The sequence below is a fragment of the Mobula birostris genome, unplaced genomic scaffold (genome assembly GCF_030028105.1).
Source record: "Mobula birostris isolate sMobBir1 unplaced genomic scaffold, sMobBir1.hap1 scaffold_1003, whole genome shotgun sequence".
Taxonomy (NCBI): Eukaryota; Metazoa; Chordata; class Chondrichthyes; order Myliobatiformes; family Myliobatidae; genus Mobula; species Mobula birostris.
Genome location: NW_027274044.1, coordinates 56914 through 71015, shown reverse-complemented (window position 1 = coordinate 71015; position 14102 = coordinate 56914).

Here is a 14102-nt window from a genome sequence, read left to right as displayed (position 1 = left end):
AGTGGTCCCTAAATTTCCTCCACATTACTTCTGTGCTTTCACCCTTGAACATCTGTTTCCAATTTACTCTCACTAGTTCCTGCCTCATCCCTTCATAGTTAGCCCTTCCCCAGTTAAGCACTTGCCCATTTTGTCTGTTTTTATCCTTTTCCATAGCTATGCTGAAGCTAAGGGAGTTGTGGTCACTCTCACCAAAATGCTCCCCCACCAAGAGGTCTACCACCTGAACAGGTTCATTACCCAGAACTAGATCCAGTATGGCCTCTCCTCTCATCAGCCAGTCCACGTACTGTGTCAGGAATCCTTCTTGAATGCACCTGACAAATTCAGCCCCACCTCTCCCCCTTGCAGTCAAGAGGTGCCAGTCAATACGAGGAAAGTTGAAATCACCCATAACTACAAATGTGCACCATTCTAAACTCTGTCTGCTTATCTGCTCCTCGGTGTCCTGAGGGCTATTTGGGGGCCATAGACTACTCCCAGCACAGTGATTGATCCCTTCCTATTTCTGACTTCCACCCACGCCGACTCAGTGGACACTCCCTCTGCAGCATCCTCCCTTTCTATAGCTGTGATACTATCCCTGACCAGTAATGCTACTCCCCCCCTTTTCTACCTCCCATCCTATTCCTTATAAAACACCTGCATCAGCCAATCCTGCCCTTCCTCCAGCCAAGTTTCAGTAACGGCCACAACGTCATCGTTCCATGTACTGATCCATGCTCCAAGTTCATCCCCTTTATTCCTAACACGCCTACTGTTGAAATAGACACACTTCAACCCCTTTAACTGGCTACATTTATGTTTTGTCCCCTGCCTGTCCTTCCTCACCAACTCATGCCATAGCATCAAATCCCCTATCACTACTGCTCTCTTCTTTTCACTCCTTCCTTTCTGAGGTAAGGGTCCGGTCTCAGTGCCAGAGACGCGACCACTACAACTTGTCCCTGGCAGGTCATCCCCATCAACAGTACCCAAACTTGGAGAAGTTCAGTACAGAAACAGGGGCCCACCTAGTCAATGGTGAAAAAACATTCAGGCTGTCTAATGTAACTACCTGCACTGGGACCTCCTTCCTGCCTTTTCTGGCATTCTGACTCCAATCCCCCCTGCAACCTGAGCTTAACCTCCCCACCCACCCCAGCACACACCAGCACCAGCAAGCCTTACCACTAGGATATTAGACCTCTGCTAGTTTTAATTCCCTAACTAACAAATCCCCTATCAACCCTTTGACATTCCTCTGCTAGGTAATCCTCCATAACTGTGTCTAAATTGGTCTACCTGTTGTTGTGTGGGATGGCCACAGGAGTACTCTGCAATGGCTATTTAACCTCATTCCCCTACCTGACTGTCACCCAGTTTCTTATGTCCTGCATTTTGGTTTAAATCACCTCTCTTCGTGACATATCTATCACCCATCCAACTCCTGGGTGATATGGAATTTATCTGCTCCTCGATGTCCCAAGGGCTATTTGGGGGCCTATAGACTACTCCCAGCACAGTGATTGATCCCTTCCTATTCCTGACTTCCAGCCACACCGACTCAGTGGACACTCCCTCTGCAGTGTCCTCCCTTTCTACAGCCGTGATACTATCCCTGACCAGTAATGCTATTTTCTACCTCCCATCCTATTCCTTATAAAACACCAGATCCAATGCCTGAAAGTGCAGGGTTTTTTTTATGTTTCAAAATATACTATATTCAAAAATAAATATATACAATAAACTATTCAATAACTTCCCATCCTTTACATACGTTTCCATTATAGTCTGTACATATCCATATTTATGGCCACCCACGTGGCACTCCAGTTCTTCACCTTACCACATCACTGTTGAGGGGTATACTCCCCGCCACCCGGCCCCTCCCACTCCCACGGGAGAAGAACTCTATACTGTGGTCCTTCCCCACCGGGCCCTTGCGGTGGCTGCACCGAGTTTCAGTGCGTCCCTCAGCACGTACTCCTGCAGCCGAGAGTGTGCCAGTCGGCAGCATTCTCCCACGGACATCTCCATGTGCTGGTAGATCATCAAGTTTCGGGCCGACCAAAGAGCGTCTTTCACCGAGTTGATGATCTGCCAGCAGCACCGGATGTTGGTCTCCGTGTGCGTCCCCGGGAACAGCCCGTAGATCAGAGAGTCCTCTGTTACGCAGCTGCTGGGGATGAAACGTGACACTAGCCCGTCCATCCTCCTCCACACCCTCTCTGCGAACTGTCACAGACTCCTCCTCACTGCAGTCCTCCCGTGGGCAGTGCGGTGCGGAGACGACGTTCCGGGCATATAGGAGGGCTCTGACTGGGAGGGTCCCTCTCACCGCCAGCCAGGCGAGGTCTTGGTGCCTGTTGGTGAGATCTGGCGATGAGGCATTTTGCCAGATGAACTGGACGGTCTGCTTAGGGAACCACACCACTGTGTCCATCACGTCCTTCTCCTGCAGTGCCTGCAGGACATTACGTGCCGACCACTGCCTGATGGCCCCGTGGTCAAAGGCGTTCTCCTGGAAGAACTTTGCTACGTAGGACAGGTATGCCAGCAACGACCAGCTGACTGGGGCATTGCGCGGGAGGGGGGCCAGACCCATCCTTCATAGCCAGGGCAACAGGTAGAGCCTGGGCACATAGTGGTACTTGGTGCCCACATACCTGGGTTCTACACACAACCTGATGCAGCCACATACGAAGCTGGCCATTAGGGTGAGGGCGACATTGGGGACGTTCTTGCCCCCATTGTCCAGGGACTTGTGCATGACAGTCCGTCTCACCTGCTCCATCTTGGATCCCCAGACGAATCTGAAGACAGCTCATGTGATTTCCGAGCTGTTGGAGCGGGGGACAGGCCACACCTGCGCCCAGTGCAGCAGCCCTGAGAGCACCTCACACCTGATGACCCGGTTCTTGCCCGTTATTGACAGGGGGCACCCTCCCCACTGTCCCAGTTTCTGTTTCACCTTGGCAGTCCGCTCCTGCCAGTTCTTGTTGCACGCCTCAGCCCCTCCGAACCAGATCCCCAACCCCTTCACGTGGTCGGACCTGATGGTGAAGGGGACGCTGGATCGGTTGGGCCAGTTGCCGAAGAGCATGGCTTTGCTCTTCGTGCAGTTGACCCTGGCCCCCGACGCTAGCTCGAACTGTTCGCAGGTGCCAATCAACCTGTGAACTGACCTCGGATCAGAGCAGAAGACGGTGACATCGTCCATGCACAGGGAGGTTCTCACTTGGGTCCCTCCACTGCCTCGCAGCGTCACCCCTCTTATGCCCCCATCCCTTCTGATGGCTTCCGCAAAGGGTTCTATGCAGCAGACAAACAAGACAGGGGAAAGGGGACAGCCCTGCCTGACTCCCGACCTGATGGGGAAGCTGTTTGTTTCCCACCCATTGACCTGGACTGCACTACGGATGTCTGTGCAGAGCAGTCTAATCCAATTCCGGATTCCCTCCCCAAATCCCATTTTGGAAAGCACGTCCGCCATGTATGTGTGTGATATCCTGTTGAAGGCTTTCTCCTGGTCCAAGTTGACCAGGCAGGTGTCCACCCCCCTGTCCTGCACGTAGGCGATGGTGTCCCTCAGCAGTGCGAGGCTGTCTGAGATCTTCCTGCCCAGTACAGCACAGGTTTGGTCCGGGTGAATCACCTGTCCTAGAGCAGACTCGACCCTGTTGGCAATAGCCTTGGACAGGATCTTGTAGCCCACATTCAGGAGAGAGATGGGTCTCCAATTTCTAATGTCCTCCCTTTCCCCGTTCTGCTTGCAGATGAGGGTGATGATGCCCTTCCTCATGGACTCAGACATACTGCCGGCCAGAAGCATAGCGTTGTACACTTCCAGCAGGTCTGGGCCCATCCAGTTCCACAGAGCCGAGTACAACTCAGCCGGTAAGCCGTCGCTTCCGGGAGTCTTACCCGACCCGAAGGAACGGATGGAGCCTGTCAGCTCGTCCAGGGTCAGTGGCCGATCCAGACTCTCCTGCTTGCCGTCGTCTAAGACCTGCGTGATAGACGACAGGAAGTTACGGGAGGCTGTGGATTCTGTGGGGTGGGTATGTCGAAGCTGCAGCTGGATGCACATCTTGCAGGTGAGGGCATCAGGGACACTGGAGGTCTCCCCACCTTCCCACCAATGTCCTCTCTAATTTGTAATGACCAGTGTGCCAAAAAATCTTGTGCTGTGCAATTTTTACCCAGTGACAACAACATGTGCACACTGAACTTTAAATAGAGAGGGATTTATTTTAACAGCTAGCAAATCACTATTAATAAGAACTTTGATATCCTCTGGGTTTCATCAAGTTAATCTGCATTCTCACACAATCTGTGTTGCAGACCTGTAGAGGGTTATGAAGGATTTTCTCACTCCAGCTTTTGCACACTGTCCATATCTGATTTGCTTGCTAAATGACACTTTAAAAAGTCAGATTTCCAAATATCACTCCACTTCTTCCCACTTGTAAATTCTCCAGCAACTTTTGCATCGTCACAATACACACAGGTAACACCAGTTTCTGTATTGTACATAAATATTTCCCCTGAACCCTCCCCCAGGTGACTGACGGCCAATGAATATGAAGGGAAGGGCAGTGGTCTGTCTCATTGCAGTCTGGCACTTGTTGCCCAGGACAAAAGTGTTTGATATCATTATGTACCCAGAGGGAATGGGTCAAAACATGTCCCCACGGGTAGAAAGGTCCAGAACAAGAGGGAGTAGAACAAGCAACACACACAAAATGCTGGAGGAACTCAGCAGGCCAGACAGCATTATGGAAAAGAGTACTAATGCTGAGTTCCTCCAGCATTTTGTGTGTGTTGCTTGGATTTTCAACATCTGCAGGTTATCTCTTGTTTGTGATTGGAGGTAGAAACATAGAAAATAGGTGCAGGAGTAGGCCATTCGGCCCTTCGAGCCTGCACCGCCATTCAGTATGATCATGGCTGATCATCCAACTCAGAACCCCTCCCCAGCCTTCCCTCCATACCCCCTGACCCCCGTAGCCACAAGGGCCATATCTAACTCCCTCTTAAATACAGCCAATGAACTGGCCTCAACTGTTTCCTGTGGCAGAGAATTTCACAGAACAAAGGTGATTTTCTCAGCTGGTGATGTAAAAGATTTTGTTCCCTTTCTCCGAGTTCCCAATCCTTGCATTTAGATAGCTGGAGCTCAGCTCTGTCTGAGAGATCCATCGGTTCCCATTCCCTCATCAGCCGGAAGCTCCCCTGGGTCCGTGCACGGATCGTGGGGCTGAGAGAGAGGGAAGAGAGCAGGACTGTCCCGGGATTACGGGTCACGGTGTCCGGAGCTCACAGCAATTGTCCCGAATTCGGTGTTGAAAATTCCTACCCGCAGCCGGGGAATATCTCTTACCTGGAGCTGATTTCGCGAGAGGCCTTTTATGTACTGCGCGCATGCGCGATATTCGGGAACAGCCGCAACCCTGACGCCTGCGCATTCGATCGGTGCTTCAGCGAACATTGCTGCGCAGAGCTTTCCGGGTAATCACGGAGCCATTAAAAGTTTCTGCAAGCACCGGTTCCATGTCCATACCTCAGGTTTTCTTTTGTGTAGAAAACTCAGCAGCTCCCATAAACGATGCACTTAATATCAGCAAACTTTCCGCGTGTCTAATGCCAAAGTAGAACTATCATGTTTGCTGTTGTGTGCTGGGGCAGTAGGGTGAGCGTAGCAGACACCAACAGAATCAACAAACTCATCCGAAAGGCCAGTGATGTTGTGGGGATGGAACTGGACTCTCTCACGGTGGTGTCTGAAAAGAGGATGCTGTCTGAGTTGCATGCCATCTTGGACAATGTCTCCCATCCACTACATAATGTACTGGGTCGGCACAGGAGTAGATTCAGCCAGAGACTCATTCCACCGAGATGCAGCACAGAGTGTCATAGGAAGTTATTCCTGCCTGTGGCCATCAAACTTTACAACTCCTCCCTTGGAGGGTCAGACACCCTGAGCCAATAGGCTGGTCCTGGACTAATTTCATAATTTACTGGCATAATTTACATATTACTATCTAACTATTTATGGTTCTATTACTATTTATTATTTATGGTGCAACTGTAAGGAAAACCAGTTTCCCCCAGGATCAATAAAGTATGACTATGAACCTTGTTACAATTGTAGATATATAGCACAAGAGATTCTGCAGTTTCTGGAAATGTAGACACATGCACACAAAATGCTGGAAGAACTCTGCAGTTCAAGCAGCAAATAAGCAGAGGAGTACACCGTCTAGGCATGCTGGAGGGGCTCGGCCTAAACATTGTCTATTTATTCCTCTCCACAATTGCAGCCTGATCTGTTGATTTCCTCCAGTATTTTGCAGAAATTACGCACTTTTTTTTTCAATCAAACAGTTACAGAATGTTTCTGATCTTTCATTTTAGCCACATCCTGCTGGTCTGATTCCTTTTCCTCCTCCTCCTTGTAAACTCTAGTTCCCATCCCTTTCTGGAGCCCCAAAGCCCCGATTCAAGCTGGTAACTCTTTGGTTTCTGACTCTACAGCATTGAAGATTCACTTGCTCGTCTGCTGTCAGACTTTAGAGACGCATTGCAGCTGTCTGAGGCACAGTCCTTTGAATGAGTGAAAATGACACAAAACGTTGAAAAGGGCAGGAAAGAAGGAGCTTAACCACCTTAGACCAGAGCCCTGAAGAATGTTAAAACCACAGTGAACTCATCGCTTTATTCAACCTGGAGAGATGCCTGCAAGAAATTCTTTCTTTTCAAATCTTTTTATTGTTATATTATGCAAAAGAAATAACATGAGCACATTGAAGTAACAACACTTACAATGCCTCAAAAAAGACATTATCTTATAGATTGAAAAAAATTGTGATAAACAAAAAAAACCTTCTAAGCAGAAGAATTGAGAAAAAATAAGAACCCATTAGGTGTACAACCCCGGAGTCATGTGTCATACAAAAAGCTCCAAAAAATAAACATCAAACCACCAGCAAGAAAAGAAAATATACTAAAAAATTTACAATTAGATCGTGGAAAAAAATCTATCAATTAGCTCAAATGATAATAACAAGCAAACGAGCCCCACCTTTTCTCAAAATCAAATAAAGGTTCAAAGGTTCGACTTCTAATTTTCTCCAAACTAAGACATAGCATCACTTGAGAGAACCATTGTGACAAAGTGGGAGCTGATGTATCCTTCCACTTCAACAAAATGACCCTCCAAGCTATCAATGTAACAAATGCAATAACATGATGGTCAGACATAGAGATATCACGGATATTTTGAGGAATTATTCCAGAAAGCACAGTTAATTTATTAGGCTGTAGATTGATTTTAAGTGCTTTAGAAGTTGTTGAAAAAAACGATTTCCAGAACTGTTCCAACATAGAACAAGACCAAAACATATGTGCCAGTGTAGCTATCTCAGTTTTACATCTATTTCAATGACTATCAACATTAGAAAATATTTTAGAAAGTCTCTCCTTCGTCAAATGATAACGATGTACAATTTTAAATTGAATCAATGAATGGCTAGCACAAATTGAAGAAGTGTTAACCAACTTCAAAATCCGCATCCAATCCTCCGTCGTAAAAGCCAAATTGAGTTTCTTTTCCCAATCCTGTTTAATATTAGATAAAGGACGCTTATCCCATTGTAATAATAAATTATAGAACTCTTGATCGAAGGATTCATACTCATAATAGTACCTAACAGGTCAGCCTCCAATATTTAAGGAAAATTACTTAAATATTTTTGTAAAAAATGTCTAACTTGAAGGTATTGCAGAAAGTGTGAGTATAAAAGAGTATATTTATCAATTAATTGTTCAAAAGACATCAATATATCTTCTTTAAATCCAAAAAAGAATTAATACCTTTATTTTCCCAAAGTAAAAAAAAAATGGATCACTCAAAGAAGGCTTAAAAAAGTAATTTCGATAAATTAAATTACAAAGTTTATTTTTTTTTTAAGATTAAAAAAATTGCAGAACTGGAGCCAGATTCATAAAGGATACTTAATCACAGGATATAGTTTTAAATGAACAACTTTAGCTAATTGCATAGGTAAAGCAGCTCCCAATAACGAGGTTAAATAAAACTGTTTTACAACTTTCATTTCCAGGTCTACCTCTTATCAACCCAATATAACCAAAAAGACATGTATCGCACATTAACAGCCCAATAATACATTCTTAGATTAGGCAAAGCAAGACCTCCATCCTTTTTCAATTTCTGTAAGTGACACTTACTAATTCTTGTTCTTTTATTATTCCAAATAAAAGATAAAATAATAAAGTTAATCTGATCAAAAAACTTCCTAGTCAAAAAAAGGAATATTCTGAAATAAATATAAAATTTTTTGTAAAATCTTCATTTTAACTATATGAATATGACAAACAAGTGAAAATGTAAGTGGACTCCATCTACTAAATAAATACTTCATAGAATCTACTAAAGGAACAAAATTGGCTTTATAAAGATCCTTATATTTTTTAATAATTATAATACCTAAATATCTAAAAGAATCTGTGATTTTAAACGGAGTATTATCATACATAGAGACAGAATCATTTAAAGGAAACAATTCACTTTTACTAAAATTTATTTTATATCCTCAAAAACCTCCAAATTCATTAAATAATTTTAGCAAGGCAGGAATAGATTCATTAGGATTAGATATATAAACCTGTAAAGCATCAACGTAAAGAGAGACCTTATGCATGGTCTCATTCACAAAAAAATCCATGGATATTTTTAGCCTCACGAAGAGCAATAGCAAGGGGTTCTAATATTAAATTAAACAACAAAGGACTTAATGAACAGTCCTGCCTTGTCCCCCGTGAAAGCTGAAAAAAAGGAGACCTACAATTGTTAGTGACAACAATAGCAATAGGGGCTTTATATATCATATAATCTAATTATTAAAATTAGCACCAAAACTAAATTTCTCTAAAACATTGAATAAATATATCCATTCGACTCGGTCGAACGCTTTTTCAGCATCCAAAAATACAACGCACTGTGGAGTTTTAAAAGAGGATGAATATATAATGTTAATTAGTCTCCGAACATTTGAAAAAGAATAGCGATCCTTTATAAAGCCTATTTGATCTTTAAAAATAATTTTACTCAAAATATTCTCCAACCGATTGGCCATTGTCTTTGACAGAATCTTAGCGTCGACACTTAGTAACGAAATAGGTCTATATGAAGCACAGTCAGTGGGATCTTTATCTTTTTGAAGAATTAAAGAAATAGAAGCCTCATAAAAAGTAGAGGGTAAGTCACCTTTCACAAAAGAATCCTTAAACATTTCCAACATATAGGGAGAAAGCAACTTTCCCAATGTTTTATAAAGTTCTACAGGATAGCCATCAAGTCCTGGGGACTTACCAGACTGCATTGAAAAAATAGCTTTATGAATTCCGGCTTCAGTGATTTGAGCATCAAGAATTTTTTGATCCTCAGCCGAGAATTTAGGAAAAAACAATCTTTCGTAAAAAAAACATTCATTTCAGAGGTATCTACCGGACATTGACATTTATAAAGTTCAGCATAAAAATCTTGAAAAATCTTATTAATTTCTTCATATTTCTGAGCCAAGGTACCATCTTTCCTACGAATTTTCATGATTTGCCTTTTGGCTGCAGCCATTTTTAATTGAGATGCAAGCAGTTTATTATTTTTATCTCCAAACATATCAAATTGGCTCTTTAACTTAAGCAAATATCCTTCAATGGGATGAGTTAATAACAGGTTATATTGTGATTGAAGTTCCAACCTTTGTTTAAATAAATCAGTATTGGGGGAAATTGCTTAGATATTATTTAAATCTTTAATTTGTTTTGAAATTCTATCTAATTCTGTTTTCATCTGTTTTTTTTATGTTTAGCTGAATAAGAAATGATCTGACCACGTAAAAATGCTTTAAATGTATCCCATATAATTAATTTAGACATACCCCCATATCATTAAAAAGAAAAAAAAATATTTTATCTGGGTTTCAATGAAACTGACAAAGTCGGAGTTTTGCAATAATGTCTGAGACGTGCGCCAGGGTGGGCGGGCAAGAGTGACATCATCAAATTCAAAAGACAAACTCAGAGGCGCATGATCAGATATAGCAATAGCGTCATATTCGCAAGTTTTAACACTCGGCAAGAAGATATTGTTTATTTTTTATAAACAATTGAGAAGAAAGAATATTTTCTGTTATCGGAATGGAGATACCTCCGCAATGCAATCAACCCAAAATCAATCAAAAAGAAATTAATAAATGAAGCGGATAGATTTGGAAGTTGCTGATGTTTTAGCTCTTATCAATCATAGGATTTAAGCAGCAGTTAAAATCTCCACCCATTATTAGCATATATTCATTTGAATCAGGCAGTAAAGCTAATACCTTTTTAAAAAAAGGATCATCTAAGTTAAGACCATACAAATTAACCAAAACAACTTTTCTGTTACAGATCGTTCCTTTAACAATTAAAAATCTACCATTAGAATCTGATTCAACATCCTCTTGAATAAATACATTAGGTTTAATGAAAATAGACACGCCTTTTGTTTTTCTCTGAGAAGTAGAGTGGAATTGCAAACCATTCCACCATCCAAAAAATCTATTTTGAAATCCCGCCCTGATATGTGTCTCTTGAGCAAAAATTTTATCAGGTTGGAATCGGTTAGTAATTTTAACTGTCTTTTTTCGTTTAATAGGATGATTCCAACCACGTACATTCCAACTTAATATATTAATCCGTTTAAATACCATGCTATAATTTTATTCTACTTTGTACATGCGCAGAGCACACACCAATAATGGATGATCAAAAATGGCGGTGATGAAAAATACAACCACATAAAAAACACGCATGCTCTGGAACCGCCCAATGGGAAAAAACTACTAACTCTAAACCCACCCACTCACACCCAGAAGCCCGAAAAAGGCAAGCGATCTGCATTACCGTTCAAAGCTACTGACCACTCTGTCTGTGTTTTCTTTCCCTCCCCCCAGTTAGTAAAAAAGTAGAGTGACTTTGTAAAAAAAACAATAAAGTCTCAGCAAAGAAAGGTTTTTACATTCCATCAACTAATAAACAAGAAAGAACCAAAATAATGTTATCTCTTAGCGAGAAAAAACAGCACCATCTTTAAGTTTAATATTAATTCCCTAAAAAAGCTTTCAATTCAATTGTAAAATGTTATAATAAAGCAGAAGGAAAATTAATAGTGTATTTTACCCAGCTGAATTTTTAAAAAAAGACTGATTAATAATATCATAAGTAATTAAACCCTCCCAAATATATATAAAGCCTTATTAGTAGGAAATAAAACTACCGATTAGCTGATTAAAAAAAGAAACAAACCAAATATTACATTAAAGGAAAAAATCCCCTTATCTTCTTCTCACAGTCAAATGCTCAGATGATCATTTAGACAGTCATACTTGAGCCGTAAATCTTCTTTCCAAAGGAAAACCAACAATATGCAATAATGAACAACTCTCCTTGTCTTCTTTAATTTGTCTCGCAACAAAATATACAAATGAACTTCATAAATCTTCTTTCCAAAATGCGAATAATATACAGATAGCCAAACAGCTTTTCAGATAGTTCATTCAGCAGCGGCGTCAGTAACTGCGGCGGGTATAGCCTGAACAAAGTCCCGTGCAGCTTTTGGATTAAAAAAAGTACGAGGAGGAGAATTAGCAGGAAAAACTTTAATTCTTGTCTGATACCTCAGAGAGGGAAAGAGTTTTTTTTATCATATGTCTGCTTCATTACCAGTGCAAATTTTGATCTTTGCTCCATTATCTCTCTTGGGTAATCTTCGTAAAAGCGGAGATCAGTTTCCATAAATCTAAAAACTCTCTGTTTTCTTGCCTATCGCATTATTTGATCTTTAATTTTAAAGTGATGAAAGCAAACCAGAACAGATCTTGGTTTATGAGAATCCTTCAATTTCGAAGTAAATGCCTTGTGTGCCCTTTCTATAGCAGGCGGCTTTGTTAGAATGGTAGGAAATAAAGTGTGGAAAAGCTTACCAAAGTAAGTCGTAAATCTCCATCTTCAGCTCCTTCCTGCAGCCCAACAGTTCGTATATTCTTTCGGCGAGCCCTAGTTTCCAGGTCTATAATCTTATTTTGATATCTTTCCAAACGAGTTGTAGCTTCAGGCAACTTTTGCTTAGTTATCTTCAATTCCTCTTCATGTGTAATAACTTGAGTTTCCAGGTCTTTAAGATTTCCCAGAAATGGCTTCATTTCATTACTATTCTTTTCCAGCTGGTCTTTAAATGATCCATTCTGATTCTTAATTGAATTCAGTGTCCGAACGATATCTTCAGCCCACGATGGCATTTCATCAGATCTTTGCTTTTGCACCTTTCCTTTCCCATTACCTTTATCACTAGGTTCAGGTAAATTCTTCCCACTTCTTGTAGACATAGACATATTGTTTCCCCCTCAAGAATCAGCAAATAAAAAATTTTAAATTCAAAGTTTAAACTAGGGAGAGAGAAAGAAAACTAAGAGCAGCACAAAATTACTGCTGCTCCATTTGCAGACAGGGGCGGTCATCACCTGCAGGAAATTCATGCAGGTGTACAGGATGATGAGAAGCATTGCTCGTGTGGAGAGGCTTTTCCCCAGGGCTGAAACGCCTAACACGAGGGTGCATAGGTTGAAGCTCCTTGGTAGTCGGTACAGAGGAGATGTCAGAGCTAAGTTTTTACACAAAGAGTGGTGTGTGTGTGGAAAGCACAGCCAGCGATGGTGGTAGAGGTGGATACAATAGGGTCTTTTAAGAGACTCTTAGATAGATACATGGAGGTTAGGAAAATAGAGGGTTATGCGGTAGGGTAATTCTAGAGTCTTTTAAGAGGCTCTTAGATAGGTACATAGAGATTAGGAAAATAGAGGGTTATGCGGTAGGGTAATTCTAGACAGTTTCTAGAGCAAGTTACATGGTCGTCACAACACTGTGGGCCGAAGGGCCTGTAACGTGCTGTAGATTTCTGTGATTCTATGAAATTCAAGGGAAATCTCCTGTCCCACGGAGTGGTGACTAGCTGCAACCTGTCATCACAGGAAGAGTGAGAGGGGAGCGGCAGGGATAGATTTTGATATACTGATATGGAACAGAAATATGGGCAGGGACCAGATGGGCCGAGTGGCCTCTCTAGTGTACATTGTGAATGTGGTAAAGACAGTAAGTACCTGAGACACGGGATTTGATACAGAACTGATTTATCTTTCACAGATCTACAATATTAAACGCCAGTGTAGTTTAAGGCTAACATCAGCAGAACAGACTCCTCCAATGCTCAGTGACCAGGGTCCAGTCCTGGGTGCGATGAGCAGCCGCAAGAACTGCAGAATCTGACAGTAACAGTCCCTCATGAACCTGCAGCTGCCTTCAGTCACCAGATCTATACGTTGCAACAGTACAGTGACCTGATATGCGACAAAACAATAACTGTAACAAAGCATTATGGCTGCAGAGAAAGTGCAGTGCAGATAGACATATGGTGTAGGGTCACGTCGAGTAACATTGTACGGTCGAGTCCATTTTATCATTCATTCGGCTTATAACCGCAGACAGGAGGCCGTCCTTAAGCCTGGTGATACGCGCTTTAAGGCTTTTGTATCCCTTCCCCGATGGGGGAGCGGGTTTGCAGCAAGAATGTCCGGGTTGTGAGGATCTTTGTGTACACGACCTGCTTTTCCGATGCAGGGGAAGTGCAGGAAGAGTCCATGGAGGGGAGGCCTGTTTCTCTGATGTTCTCTGCTCTCCAAAGTTCTCTGCAGTTCCTTGCAGTCATGGGCAGAGCAGTAGCCATACGAAGGCGTGAAGTATCGACAAGAAGCTCAGAGACCTCGGTCTTCACCCTGCCTCGTGTAGCTGGATCCTGGACTTCCTGTCAGATCACCGGCAGGTGGTAAGAGTGGGCTCCCTCACCTCTGTCTCTCTGACCCCCAGCACTCATACCCCACAGGGTTGTCTCCTTGGCTCCCTCCTTTACTCTCTGTGCACCCATGACTTGTGTCCCCACCCACAGCTCCAATCTGCTAATTACATTTGCTGATGACACTACACTGATTGGCCTAATCTCAAATAAT